The sequence below is a fragment of the Equus przewalskii genome, chromosome X, assembly GCF_037783145.1.
Source record: "Equus przewalskii isolate Varuska chromosome X, EquPr2, whole genome shotgun sequence".
Taxonomy (NCBI): Eukaryota; Metazoa; Chordata; class Mammalia; order Perissodactyla; family Equidae; genus Equus; species Equus przewalskii.
In genome coordinates, this window is record NC_091863.1 from 68,711,383 (window position 1) to 68,727,419 (window position 16,037).

General features: G+C 40.3%; 1 pseudogene; it reads right to left on the bottom strand.

Annotated features, from left to right (window-relative positions):
• Nucleotides 1–520: 520 nt before the first annotated feature.
• On the bottom strand, nt 521–1,409 carry LOC139080956 (ubiquitin-conjugating enzyme E2 D2 pseudogene; annotated as a pseudogene).
• Nucleotides 1,410–16,037: the final 14,628 nt, after the last annotated feature.

Genomic DNA, 16,037 nt, shown 5'->3' on the forward strand with positions numbered 1-16,037 from the left:
AGGCGTGGGAGATGGAGAAGGCTGGGAACAAAACACATTTTGTTTTATAAAAGCTCCCAATCCATTTAATTTTCGACCTTGTAAACTTGGACCTCAAAATAGAGGATATGTGTTAATATTGATCTTGGTCAAAAACAAGACATAACAAAACACCTAAGACACAGTTTCTTCAGAATAAAATAGATACCTAACTAGCTTTGTAATCTTCACCTAGTTTTTACTCACCATTATCAGTTCTAAAACACTCTACATTAAAAATTATCCCACTGGTTGATGGAAGTGCTCTCCTTCTCATCCTAAAGCCACCACCCCCTTGTTCTTGCTTCCCAATCCTAAAACAATAAAGAAAGCTTTTAGTCAAAACTAGATTAAAACTGGTCCGACTCCCACCCCCACCCCCACCCCCACCTCCAACCTTTCCCCCACCCCCATCTCCACACTCTCTCCACCCCCTCCACACACACTTTGATACGGAAGGTGGTACAATAGACGCCCAGAAGGATGGGGAGACGTGGCTTCATAGAAAGTACTCAAAAGATAATTTATTGAACTATCTTTATTAGACCATTGGATTATCATGCGTTTTAAAATTACATAGCATATCTTTGAGTCCATTGCTGAGCTATTGTGTCGTACTTCTGCCTATCCTTTAAGTACACCTTCGCAATTTCGGGAACCAATGGATCATTTGGGTTGGGATCGCACAACAAGGAACAGATGGATAACAACACTTTGGAAATGGTCAGTACCGGTGACCACTCGGATCCAAGGATGTCTAGACAGATACTTCCATTTTGATTAATATTAGGATGGTAAATTGGGGTGGTGAATGCGATCTGGGGTGGTCTGAAGGGGTAATCGAACGGAAACTGGATTTTTAGGAAGAAGACCCCTCCCTCGTAGGGGCTGTCTTCGGGCCCCATTATAGTTGCCTTCCATTGGAACAAATCGTCACCCACCGGCCCTGCAGAGCACTGGGCGGGGGGGTCGTGGGTCAAGTTGAGCAGTTCCTTGTGGATGCGCTGTAGGGCCATGTCTGCAACACGTGGCCAACCCTTGGTGCAGGACCTGGAGACAGGTAGAAGGCAGGGGTCAGTGACCCTGGGGTGTGAGGAGCATAGGCAGAGGAGTGGGCTGAGGACTGGCTGAGGGGGGGTCGAGGGGGGCCTCTGGGGAGGGGGAGGGCGGTGGAGAGGGGGACTGAGGAGGGAGGGATTTGGGCCCTTGACAGGATCTGATGGGCTCCTGGACACCTCTGCCTCACCGCTGCTGCGACGTCCGCCCGCTCTTCCTAGCAGGAGACTCTGCCGCCCGCCCGAGGCCGCGCTGAGCAGAGACGTTGCTGCTGCCGCTGGACCGCCTGCTCCTGCCGCGCCCGTTGGGGCCCGCTGGAGACAGGCCCACTTCCTCTCTGTGAGGCAACAAAACACATGACGCATCGCAGCGTCATCAACGGTGCATCACGCGAGAGCTAAGGGGGCACGTGGGTGTTGAGGGGGCAGGGTATAGAGGTGGGGGGATGGGGGACAGTGAGGGAAGGGCAGGGGGCGGGGCAGGCAGCGGGAGACCTGTGGGGGCGGGGCAGAGAGTGGGAGACCGTTGGGGCCGGACAGGGAGCGGCAGACAGTAAGGGGGCGGGGCAGGGAGCGGCAGACAGTAAGGGGGCGGGGCAGGGAGTGGGAGGCCATGGGGTGGGGGAGGGGCCCGGGAGGCAGTGAGGCGGCGGGGACTGCCGGGTTCACCCCCGCTCAGCTGGGCACTGGGCTGGCCGGAACAGTCACTCACACCACCCACAGCCGTGAATTACTGGAATAAATAAGAGCAGTTCCATGAATTCCTGTCCACCCTTCACTCACTCAGGGTCACCTTCCATTAATTTTTTAACCAATTGACTTTATACTCATTCCTTTCTCTATACTTGAGAGTAAACCACATACAGCATGGGCCTCTACTTCCGGATACTTCTGTGTCTGTTTTCTAAGACAGACATTCTCTTATATAAACAACTTCAGTAAATTTAACATCAATACGATACTTTTATAACTTTTTAAAGTGACTTTTCATAACATTTTGGGTAATTTATTTTTTATGAAAAATTAAAGCCTTCAGAATTCAATTTGGAACTAAAACCGCTTTAATTTTTAAAGAATTGACAGGAAAGGAAGGAGAAAGGAAAAGAAACCAATAGTCTATCTGGTATACATAAGTAGTAAATTTAACATTGATACAATACTTTAATGTCTGTATTTTAGTTTTGTCAATTGACATATAATGTCGTTTAAAACTTATTTTTAACCCCCTCCAGTACAGAATCCAATCTAGGATCAGATATATTGCCTTTAGTTGTGTCTATTTATTTTCCTTGAGTCTGGAATGTTGCTACAGACTTCCTGCGTCTCTTTTGACACTGATGCATTTGAAGAATGCAGAACACCCGGGAATCTCAATCGCTCTTGACATTCCCGGTCTTGAAAACTGTATCTTCAGTAGTAAACCCAGACAATATGGGAGAGAGGAAGAAAAAAAAGAGAAAAGAAAGACTGCTTAGATTTGTATTTTGAGTGCTGTAGTAAAGTTAAAAATATTTTATGCTGTGTTATTTTAGGACATGTTCTAAAATATTCTAGCAATAGAGAACATGTCCTATATTGCTTTGTGTAAAATGAATGACCTTATTTCACCCACAGGAAGTCCGTAGTCTCCAATCACCCCTGAAAAGGTGAGAAGCTCACAAATCTTTTGTGGTGATAATTACATTTCCCAAGAAGCTCAGTGAGAAATGGAAGATCATGTTGTATGGAAAAATTGATTCTGATTTCAGATTAAGATATATCTATATCTATAGTCTATCTATCTATAGATGTATATATATATATACATCTTAACCTGAAATCAGAATAGATTTATGTATAAGTATGTGTGTATGTATTCTCACCACTGAAAGAAATGTTATTTGAGTAAAATTGTTAATGTGAAGTACTTTACAGACTTAACACCTTCCTTTCAGTTTTCTACGGCTGCTATAACAAAGTACTACAAACTGAGTGTCTTAAAACAACAGGAGTTTATTTTCTCACAGTTCTGGAGGCAAAAAGTCTGAAGTCAAGGTGCCAGCAGGGCCCTGTTCTGTCTTGAAAGCTCCTTCTAGCTTCAGTGGTTCCTGGCAATCTTTGCTTCCCTTGGTTTGTGGCTGCATCACTCCAATCTCTGCTTCCATCTTCACAGGGGCTTCCTTCCCTGTGTGTGTTTCTGTGTTTGTTCAGATCTCCCTCTCATTGTAAGGACACCAGTCTTTAGATTTAGTGCCCACTCAAATCCAATGTGATCTCATTTTAACTTGATTACATCTGCAAAGACTCTATTTCCAAGAAAGGTCACATTCTGAGGTTCCAGGTAGACATGAATTTTGGGAGGATACTGTTCAACTTAGTACAGTTTGCCCTCTGCCTCCAAAAATTCAAATGTGTCCCGTATGCAAAGTACATTCACCCCATGCCAACACCCCCAACAGTCTCAGTCCATTCTGGCATTAACTGTAAGTCCAAAGTCTTGTGTAAATATCGTCAATTCAAAAAGTTCCAAATCTCATGATTTAAATACTCTAAGTCAGGTATGAGTGAGACTCTGGGTATAATTCACCTTGGGTGGGGAAAAAATCCCTCATCACCTGTGAAGGAGAAAACAAATTATCTGCTTTCAAAATACAATGATGGGACAGGCACAGCACAGACATTCCCATTACAAAAGAGAGAAACTGGAAGGAATAAAGGAGTCATTGGTCTCAAGCAAATTTGAAATCCAGAAGGGAAAAGTCCATTAGTTTTCATGGCCTGAAAATAATCCTCTTTGGCTCAATCCACCCTCTGGGCCCAAGGAGGCTATGTTAGCCCCTGCCTCTGTTCCTGTCCCTTTAGCTTCTCTGCCTCTACATTCATGGCTCTGCCCTTGTAGTCATTCTTTTTTTTTTTTAAGGACAGCTCATGTTTGTACCTGAGTAGTTCTATCAGTCGTTTCTTGCCTGTGGAATCTCTGAAGTCTGACAGTCATTCTATATTTCATCCTGTCTCTGTCGCCTTCAGTCCAAGCTTGCAATGTTTCTCCTGATGTAACATTCTCAAAAACCTTGTCAATCTTCCATGTACGTCAAGGGGATCCATGCCATTATACAGCAGACTTCTGCACAGATTCTTCCTGGATAACACCATGTCTATTCCTGGTTTCTACTGAGATGGTTGATTGGATCCATGAGTCACAGGCCTAACCTCTTCAGCAAAAGTTTGTGCAGCCACAAACTTGGCTCAGAGCATGCTATCTGGAAATGCCAAGAATTTTCCAAATCATCAAGTTATGGTTCCTTTTGCTTAACAGTTCTGTCCTCACTTTATCTCATTATTCTTACATTTTGTTGTAAGTAGCAAGGAGAAACCAGGTTCACATTCCACACTTTGTTTGGAAATCTCAGGTCAATGTCCCAGTTCATCAGTTACAAATTCTACCTTCCAACCAACAGCAGAGTACAATTAAACCAAGTTTTTTTACCACTTTACAGTGAGGATTGCCTTTCCTCCAGTGTCCAATAACAGGCTTCTCATTTCCTTCTGAAACCTCGTCAGAAACTCCTTTAACATATTTCAACCAACATTCTGCTCATGGTGATATATGTATTCTCTAAGATGATAATAGCCTTCTTTACCATACTCTTTATTTCTTTCTGAGTTCTTATGAGAATCTCCTTTAACATTCATATTTCTACCAATGATCTCTTCAACACAATCTAGACTTTTTCTATCATATACTTCAAAATTCTTCCAGCCTCTACTCTGCCCAATATCAAAGCCACTTCCACAATTTTAGGTAATTGTTACAGTAGTGGCACCCCACTTCCTAGTGCCAAAAGCTATATCAGTCAGGGTTCTCCAGAGAAAGAAAAACAAATAGGAGATATATCTATATCTGTATCTATATCTATATATCATATATATATGATAGTTAATTTTATGTGTAAACATGACTAGGCCATGAAGTGTCCAGACATTTGGACAAACATTATTTATTCTGATTGTGTCTGTGAGGGTGTTTCTGGATGAGATTAACATTTGAATCAGTAAACTGAGTAAAGTAAGTTGCTCTCCCTATCATGGGTGGGCCTCATCCAATCAGTTGAAGGCCTGAACAAAACAAAAAGCCTGAGCCTCTTGTGAGTAGGAAGGGACAACAGTTGCTTGTTTGTCTTTGAACTGGGACATTTGTTTTTTCCCTCCCTTTGGACTCAAGCAGAAGCATTGGCTTTTCCTGGTTTTTGAGCCTGCTGACATTCAGACTGGAACTACATCATCAGCTGTCTAGGTTCTCAGACCTTCATACTTAGACTTGAACTGTATCATCAGCTCTCCTGGGACTCTAGATTGCTGACTGCAGGTGTTGGGATTTGTCAGCCTCCCTAATTGTGTGAGCCAATTCCTTATAAGAAGTCTCTCTCTCCATAGTCATATTACAGGCACGAATCACTTAACAACAGAGATATGTTCTGAGGAGTGCATCATTATGTGATTTCATCATTGTGTGAACATCATACAGTGTACTTACACAAACCTAGATGGTATAGCCTGCTATATACCTAGGCTCTATGGTAGCCTGTTGCTCCCAGGCTCGAATTCAGTACAACAGGTTACTGTACTGAATGCTCTGGACAGTCGTAACACAATGGTAAGTATTTGTGTATCTAATCATACCCAAACATAGAAAAGGTACAGTAAAAATATTGTATAAAAGATAAAAAATAGTGCACCTATTAGCACTCACTAGAATGGAACTTGCAGGACTGGAAGTTGCTCTGGGTGAGTCAGTGAGTGAGTGGTGAGTGAATGTGAAGGCTTAGGACATTAATGTACACTACTGTAGACTTTATAAACACTGTAAACTTAGGCTACACTAAATTTATTAAAAATATTTTTCTTTCTTCAATAAAAAATTAAACTTGGCTTACTGTAACTTTTTGCTTTATAAACTTTTTAATTTTTTAAAACTTTTTGACTCTTTCGTAACAACACTTAGCTTAAAACACAAACATTATACAGCTGTACAAAAATATTTTATTTCTTTATATCTTTGTTTTATAAGCTTTGTTCTATTTAAAAACTTTATTTTTTTTTAACCTTTTAAACATTTTTGTTAAAATCTAAGACAGAAACATACACATTAGCCTAGGCCTACACAGGGTCAGGACCATCAATATCACTGTCTTCCACCTCCACGTTTTGTTCCATTGGAAGGTCTTCAGGGCCAATAACATGTGTGGAGCTGTCACCAGCATCACCACAAACATGTGAGTAATGTGCTGTGTTATGACATTATGATGTCTATGACATCATTAAGTGATAGGAATTTTTCAGCTCCATTATAATCTTATGGGGCTACCATTGTATATGCAGTCCATCGCTGACCAAAGTGTCATTATGCAGTGTGTTATTGTAGTTCTGTTTCTCTGGAGAACCATGAGTAATACAGATTTTGGTACCCAGAGTGGTTCCAGAAGAATAGAATTTTAAGGATGAGTTTTTTTGATTGGCTCTTGTGTTTCTGGAATTGCCTCTCTAATCTGGTTAGACTTAAAAGGTACTAATGACTCTATTTCTAGATAATATAGATACACAAAATACCACCATTGGATACTCCTAATCAACCACTTACAAGAAGCAAGGATCCGAGTGACTATGTATATGATACCTCAGAATATTTTTAGCAAACTAAGTAATAAAATGAAATTGGCTAATTGCTCCTAATGTTGCTGGACAAGGCAGGGAAAGAAAATGATGAGCCCAGGGATTTGAATTCCCAGCTCAAGCACCTCATGAATGACATGAAAGCTTCTATGTATACGCTGAAGGAGACAGTTATCTCCTATAGCTACAGAAACGAGATTGCTGAAAATCAAACCCAGAGTCTCATTCTCCTACTGGCTGTATTACAATGCAAATTGAACTCTCAGCCTTGTAGGATGTCTACTCTCAGGGTAAGAACATTGATTGGAAAGGAATGAGATCCTGGAAATTGGAATTAGGACCTGTGGGAAGACCTTAAGGAAGATGGAGATCATGAGCCCCTACCTTCTGATGAGTCTTCTTTGCTAGTGGAAGAGTCCACTCCATCCTCGGTGGAAGTCACCTCCCCATCCCAGTGAGAATGTCAACCCCCTACCTGAGGAAATTAACCCTGCTTTTCCTGAGGAAATTATAATGGCCTCTCTTGAGATAGTTGCCCAGAAAGACACTCATCATTATTCTCAGGACCTACCTCCACCATCCCTCTTTGCTTCTAGATCTATGACTAGACTCAAGTCCCAGCAGGCTCCTAAAACTGAGGTAGAGTGTGATCCATGATGTGGTGTGCTACACTTGAAAATAGCTACTTAAGTGTTCTAATTTATACAGATAGAAATACAGGGAACACATGTGGGAATGGATACTAAGGGTGTGGAATAATAGTGGAAGAAACATAAAATTGGATCAGGTCAAATTTATTGATATGAGACAAAGCAGAGATTCTGCATCTAATCGTGCAGCTCAGGTAGTCAGAAAGGGCTCTAATAGCTTGTATGGCTTGTTGGCTGAAACATGGACCAAAATGTTGCTCACAGTGAGTGAGTTACTAATGTTGCACTTGCTTTGGCTTAATGTAGAGAAAAGGATTAAAAGGTTTAGGGAGATTGGAATGTTAGAGTATACTTGTCATTTAAAACTTACACAACCACCCTTGAAGGATCTAGAAGACATACCTCTCACCAAGACTATGAGAAATAAATTTATGAGGGGAACTCTGGCATCCTTGAGCTCTGTAATTACTCCTCTTTGTAGGCCAGATCTTATAGTGGGAACTTTGGTCACTGAATTGGAAAACCTATAGGCAATGGGAGTAGTTGGATCTCAGTGTTGCAGGGGCACTCAAGCCTCAAGTACCAAAGGCAAAGTGGGCGTAGTTACCATTATAGACATCAGAGTCAAAGCAATGACAAAAATAGTCTGACTTAGAAAAACCTGTAGCAGTGGCTAGTTAACCATGGTGCCCCTAGAAGTGAAATAGATAGGAAGCCTACTCAATTCTTACTTGATCTGTATAAGCAGAAATGTTCTAGTTCAGGTAACAAAAGTCTAGCCAGATTCATAAAAACAGAAAATTATGGAGCCTCAATCTCTTCCCAGACTCAAGACAGATTATAGAACCAGAACCCCTTGAATGAAGGGAGGGACAGCACTCTGTGAGAAAGGACCACTGCCTAAAATTTATACTGGTAATTTTCCCCCCAGTCTTCCCCAAAGGGACCGGCAGCCTTTTACCTGGGTAACTGTGCATTGGAGAAAAGGGAATAATCAGAACTTTCAGTAATTCCTGGACACTGGCTCTGCACTGACACTAATTCCGGGAGAATGAAAACATCACTGTGGTCCACCAGTCAGAGTAAGGGCTTATGGAGGTCAGGTGATCAATGGAGTAATTTTAGCTCAGGTATGCCTCACACTGGGCCCAGTGGGTCAAGGAACTCATCCTGTGGATATTTCCCCTGTTCCAAAATGCAAGAGCGTATCAACTTTCTAGCTCTATTTTATAATTTATTTTTCAGGGATCTTGATTGTTATTCCCTTCCTCAAGATACCATGCTGATCCATCACATTGATGACATTTTGCTCATTGAACTTAGCAAGTCAGAAATAGTAACTACTCTAGATTTATTGCTAAGTCATTTGCATTTCAGAGGGTGGGAAATAAATCCAACTAAAATTCAGGGGCCTTCTATCTCAAGAAAATTTCTAAGGATCTAGTGGTGAGAGGCATGCTGAGATATCCCTTCTAACATGAAGGATAAATTGTTGTATCTGACCCCGCCTACAACCTAAAAAGAGGCACAATGTCTAGTGGGACTTTTTGGAGTTTGGAAGCAACATATTCCTCATTTGAGTGTATTAGCCCAGCCCATTTATCAAGTCACCCAAAGAGCTACTAGTTTTGAGTGTGGGGCAAAATAAGAGATGGTTCTGCAACAGATCCAGCCTGCTGTGAAAGCTTCTCTGCCACTTGATGCATATGATCCAGCAGATCAAATGGTTCTTGAAGTGTCTGTGGCAGATAAAGATGCTGTTTGGAGACTTTGGCAGGATCCTAAAGGTGAATCACAGTACAGGCTCTTAAGATTTTGAAGTAAAGCCGTACTATCTTTTGCAAACAAGATAAATCATCTTTTTCAAATAACTACTCTCCTTTTGAGAAACAGTTCTTGGCCTGTTAATGGGTCTCAGTAGAGACTAAACCCTTCACCACGGGCCACTAAGTTACCATGTTACCTGAGCTTCCCATCATGAACTGGCTGGTGTCTGATCCATCAAGACATAAAGTTGCACATGCAAAGCAGCACACCATCATCAAATGAAAGTGGTACAGATGTGATCAGGCCCTAAAGGCACAATTAAGTTACATGAGAAAGTGTTCCAAATGTTCATGGTCCCCATTCCTGCTACACTGCCTTCTCTGTCTCAGTCTGCACCTATGCCTTCACTGAGAGTTCCCTACCATCAGTTGACAGAGGAAGAAAAGACTAAAGCCCAGTTTACAGATGATTCTGCATGACATACAGGCATAAACCAAAAGTGGACAGCTGCAGCACTATGGCTCCTCTCTGGGACATCCTTGAAGGACAGTGGTGAAGAGAAATCCTCCTAGTGGAACTTTGAACAATGTGCCAGATGCTTCACTTTCCTTGAAGGAGAAATGACTAGTTGCTCAATTATATGCTGATAAATGGGCTATGACCCCTGGTTTGGCTGGATGCTCAAGAATTTGGAAGGAGAGTGACATCAGCATCATGGTGGAGTGAGTTGTTCTCTTTGTCTCTCTCCTTTAAGTGACAACTAAATAGACATCCATTCAGCAACAGAGGATTCCCTACACAGCACAACAGGATGCCTGAGAGGTCTAGGCATCTATACACCTGAAGATGGGTGGACTGGACCCCTAAGAAGCAATAAAACTAGGGGAGCAACCACTCCCACCCCTGGTGGGAGTGATCCAGGTCACAGGTCTTCAAATAGCACCCAGAGCTACTGTGAGTGGAGGTGGTGGCAGCCCAGCCTTTGCGTTAATGCTTGTAGAGTGGTGGTAGCCTAGATCATGGGAATACCCACCATGCCACAGCAGCCTCACTCATGTGAATGTTCCCCACTGAATGGTTGATGGTCAGCTCATGCCAAAGCACCCCACCCAAGCAGTGGCTCCACCCATAGAAGCACAACCTTCTCACTGAGTGTGGTAGCCAGGCCCGTATGAAGGCAGCCTACTGGGTGGTGGCTCCAACTGTGCAAACATGGCCCACCAAGAGGCAGTGGCTGAGCCCATGGGAAGGTGCCCAGACAAGTGGTTAATGCCTCACTCACATGGATGTAGGGCAGCCCAATCAGCACAACTACAAACAGACAAGGTTGGAACAGAAAAAACAGCCTCTGCCCCACCCCCAGCAGTTGCACGTAGAAACTGCCACCAGAAGCAACAGGAACCACAACACAGCCAAAGACTCAGCCTCCAGGGCAGCAACCCCAACACCAGCTCCACAAGTAGCAGGGGCTGTATACAAGTCCCAGGGTCCCTGAGACTCCACCAGTGACTGTGACACCTATGAACCCAGCACCCCTGGCAGTGGTGCAACCAGCACCTGAAGACAACCTGGAAACAGCAGTGCAGGTGGTGCATAGGACAGCATCATCTGAGCCCATGGAGAGCCAGTGGAGTAACATGAGATCCTGGTGACCAGAGCCAAAGAAACCAAAGCTGTAATAAAATAAGAAAAGGTGATTACTACCACAAATGCACCAGCAGAGGACCAACTCATCAAACACCATGAAGAACTGCAGTAACATGACAGAACAGAAAGAAAATGGCAGCTCTCCAGAAACCAAATCAGAAGTCACAGAAGTTTACAATCCGACTGACAGAGAATTAGAAATCAATGAAATAAAGAAACTCAATGAGTTACAAGAAAACTCAGAAAAACAGTTCAATGAGCTCAGGAATAAAATTAATGAACACAAGGAATACTTCACCAAAGAGATTGAAGCTCTAAAAGAAAACCAAACAGAAATTCTGGATATGAAGAGCACAATTAATGAGATTAAAAATAATGTAGAGAGCATTAAATATAGGGTAGACTTAAGAGGAGAGAATTAGTGACTTTGAAGATAGAAACCTAGAAATGTTTCAGGTGGAGGAGTGAGAACTAAAATTTTTAAAAAATGAAGAAATTATTTGAAAAATATCCAACTCAATTAGGAAAAGTAAATAAGGATTATAGGTATCGCAGAGGGAGAATAGAAGGAGAAAGGAGCAGAGAGCTTATTCAAAGAAATAATAGGGACCATCCTGGTGGTGTAGTGGTTAAGTTCATGTGCACTGCTTTGGAAGCCTGAAGTTTGGTGGTGGAGATGCTGGGTGCAGACTGACACACTGCTCATCAAGCCATGCTGTGGCAGTGTCCCACACAGAAGAACTGGAAGGACTTACAACCAGGATATACAACTATGCACTGGGACTTTGGACAGAAAGAAAGAAGAGGAAGATTGGCAACAGATGTTAGCTCAGGGCCAATCTTCCTCACCAAATAAATAAATAAATAAATAAAATAATAGTTGAGAACTTCTAAAACCTAGGGAAGGAACTGGACATATGAGTAAATGAAGCCAATAGAACTCCTAATAACATTAGTGCAAAAAGACCTTCTCCAAATACCATAAGACCCAGCTATCCCACTACTGGTTATTTATCCAAAAAACTTAAAATCAACAATTCAAAGAGACTGATGCACCCTTATATTCTTTGCAGAATTATTCACAATAGCCAAGACATGGAAGCAATGCAAGTGCCTAACAACTGATGAATGGATAAAGAAGATGTGGTATATATATATAGGGGCACTTATATATTGTGACAGATAAAAATTAGACTATTGCCTGTGAGCACAATGCAGAAACTAATAAATGATAATGTACATCTGAAATTTCACAATGTTATAAATTATGATGACCTCAATAAAATAAAAAAGATCTTCTCCAAGGCATATAATATTAAAATGGTCAAAACTCAATGACAAAGAAATAATATTAAGGGCCACCAGAGAGAAGAAAATAACCTACAAAGGAGCTCCCATAAGGCTTTCAGCAGATTTCTTAGCAGAAACCCTGCAGGCCAGGAGAGAGTGGAATAATATATTCAAAATACTGAGAGACAAACCCAATCAGCCAAGAATACTCCATTCAGCAAAATTATTCTTCAAATATTACAGAGACATGAAAGCTTTCCCAGATAAACAAAAGCTGAGACAGTTCATCTCCACTAGACCTGTCTTACAAGAAATGATGACAGGAGCCATCCTACCTGAAATAAAAAGGCAAAAGTTTACAAAGCTTTGAACAAGGACATAAGTAGACAAAATCAGAAATTGCAGCTCTCTATCAGAATAGGTTAGAAAACACTTAATTATAACATAAAAGATAAAGGGAAAGAAAGCACCAAAAATAACTATAAATACTTAAATTTAGTTGCAAACTCACAACACAAAAAATAACAATTTGTGACAACAAAAAAATAGAAGGAGAAGAACTTGCTTGGGCTAATAGAAATAAGAGATGATAATAAGAAAATGGACTATCTCATCTATGATATCATTATAACAAACCTCATGATAACCACAAAACAAAAAAATCAGAGCAGCATCACAAATCATAAATAAAGAGAAAACTGAGAAAACCTTCAAAGAAAACCACCACGTTGCCTCCAAGAAACACATCTAAGCTCTAAAGACAAACATAGGCTTAGAGAGAGAGAGGGAAGATGATACTCCAAGCAAATGGCAAGCAAAGGAAAGTGGATACAGCCATACTTATATCAGACAAAGCGGACTTCAAGACAAAAAAGATAAGGAGGGACAAAGATGGACGCTATGTAATGAGAAGTGGGACATTCCACCAAGAAGACATAATACTTATTAATATATATACACCTAACACAAAAGCACCAAAGTATATAAAACAACTATTAACAGACCAACAGGGAGAAATTGACAGCGACACAATAATAATAGCAGATGTCAACACCTCACTTACATCAACAGATAGATCACCTAGACAGAAAGTTAACAAGGAAACAGTGACCATAAATGAAACACTAGACCAGATGGACTCAATAGATGTATATATAACATTCCATTCAAAAACAGAAGAATACATATTCTTCTCAAATGCACAGGGAACATTCTCAAAGAGAGGCAAACAAGGCAAACAAGAAACAAGACAAGCCTCAATGAATTTAAGAAGCATCTTTTCTCACTGCTTCTCTGGAGAATTCTAGCAAACATTCAAAGAAGATTTAATACCTGTCCTTCTCAAATTACTCTGAAATATTGAAAAGAATGGGACTCTCTCTAACTCATTCTATGAGGCCAACATTACTGTGATAACAAAACCAGACTTGGGCCACACAAAAAGGGTAAATTACAGGCCAATGTAATTGATGAACATAGAAATAAAAATCCTCAACAAAGTATTGGCAAATCAAGTAGGACAATATATTAAAAGGATCATACACCACCATAAAGTGGGATTTATTCCAGAGATGCAGGGATGATTCAACATCCACAAATTAATCAATGTGATACATCACACTAACAAAATGAATAATAAGAATCACATGATCATCTCAGTAAATGAAGAGAAAGCCCATGACAAAATCCAACATCCATTTATAATAAAAACTCTGAATAAAATGAGTATAGAAGGAAAGTGCTTCAACATGTTAAAGGCCATATGTGACAAACCCACAGCTAACATCATACTCAATGATGAAATACTGAAAGCTATCCCTTGGAGAACAAGAAAGGGTGCCCATTCTTGCCACTCTTCTTCAACATAATACTGGAGGTTTTGGCCAGAAAAATTAGTCAAGAAGGAGAAATAAAAGTTATCCAAATTGGAAAGGAAGAAGTAAAACTCTCACTGTTTGAGGATGGCATGATTCTATATATAGAAAACCCTAAAGAATCCACCAGAAACCTACTTGAAATAATTAACAATTACAGCAAAGTTACAGGGTACAAAATCAACATACAAAAATCAGTTGCATTTTTATACACTAATAATGAACTAGCAGATAAAGAAGTCAAGAATACAATCACAACAATAAGAACAAAATATTTAGGAATAAATTCAACCAAGGAGGTGAAAGACCTATACATCAATAACTATAAGACATTATTGAAAGAAATTGAAGGAGACATAAAGAAATGAAAAGATATCTTATGCTCACTGATTGGAAGAATAAGCATAAGTAAAATGTCCATGTTACCTACAGCAATCTACAGATTCAATGCAATCCCAATCAGAATCACAATGACATTCTTCAGAGAAACAGACAAAGGATCCTAAAATTTATATGGAACAATAAAAGACCCTGAACAGCCAAAGTAATCCTAGGAAAAATGAACAAAGGTGGAAGTATCACAATCCATGACTTCAAAATATACTACAAAGCTATAGTAATCAAAATTGCATGGTACTGGCACACCAACAGACACACAGATCAATGGAAGAGAATTGAAAGCCCAGATATAAAACCACATATCTGTGGATAGCTAAACTTTGACAAAGGAGTCAAGAACATACAAGGAGAAAAGAAAGTCTCCTCAGTAAATGCTGTTGGGAAAACTCAACAGCCACGTGCAAAAGAGTGAAAGTAAACTATTAACTTACACTGCACACAAAAATTAACTCAAAATGGATCAAAGACTTGAAGGTAAGACCTGAAACTATAAAACTTCTAGAAGAAAATTTAGGCAGTACACTCTTTGACATTGATCTTAGCAGTATCTTTTCAAATACTATGTCTACTCAGGCAAGGGAAACACAATAAAAAATAAACAAAAGGGACTACATCAGACTCAAGAGCTTCTGCAAGGCAAAGAAAACCATGAATGAAACAAAAAGACAACCCATCAACTGCGAGAAAATATTAGCAAATCATATATTGGACAAGGGGTTAATTTTTGAAATATATAAAGAATTCATACAACTCAAGAACAAAAGAACCAAACAACCCGATCTAAAAATGAGCAGAGAGTATGAGCAGACATTTTTCCAAAGAAGATGTACAGATGGCCAACAGGTACATGAAAAGTTCAACACCACTAATTATTAGGTAAATGTAAATCAAAAATGCAATAGATATCACCTCACACGGGCCAGAATGGCTGTAATTAAGAAGACAGGAAACAACAATTATTGGAGAGGATGTGGAGAAAAGGGAATCCTTATACACTGCTGGTGAGAATGCAAACTGGTATAGCCACTATGAAAAACACTATGGAAATTTCTGAAAAAATTAAAAATAGAAATACCATATGACCCAGCTATCCCACTGCTAGGTATTTACCCAAGCCACATAAAATCAACAATTCAAAGAAATTTATGCATCCTTATGTTCATTGCAGCATTATTCACAATAACCAACACATGGGAGCAACCTAAGTGCCCATCAACAGATGAATGGATAAAGAAGATGTGGTATATATATATTCACAATAGAATACTACTCAGCCATAAATAAAGACAAAATCATGCAATGTGTGACAGCATGGATGGACCTTGAGAGTATTATGTTAGGCAATATAAGCCAGACAGAGAAAGACAAACACCACATGATTTCACTCGTGTGTGGAAGATAAACAACTACACAGATAAGGAAAACAGATTAGTGGTTACCAGAGGTGAAGGAGGTTGGGGGAAAGTGAAAGGGGCACATATGTAAGGTGACGGATAAAAATTAGACTGTTGATGGTGGCCACGATGCAGTATATACAGAAACTGGTATATAAAAAGTACACCTGAAATTTACACAATGTTATAAGCCACTACAAACTCGATAAAATTATTTTGAAAAAAGAATTTGGAAGGAACTTGATTGGAAAATTGGTGGCAAGAAAACTTTCAGTTGAGGATGTGGATTGACCT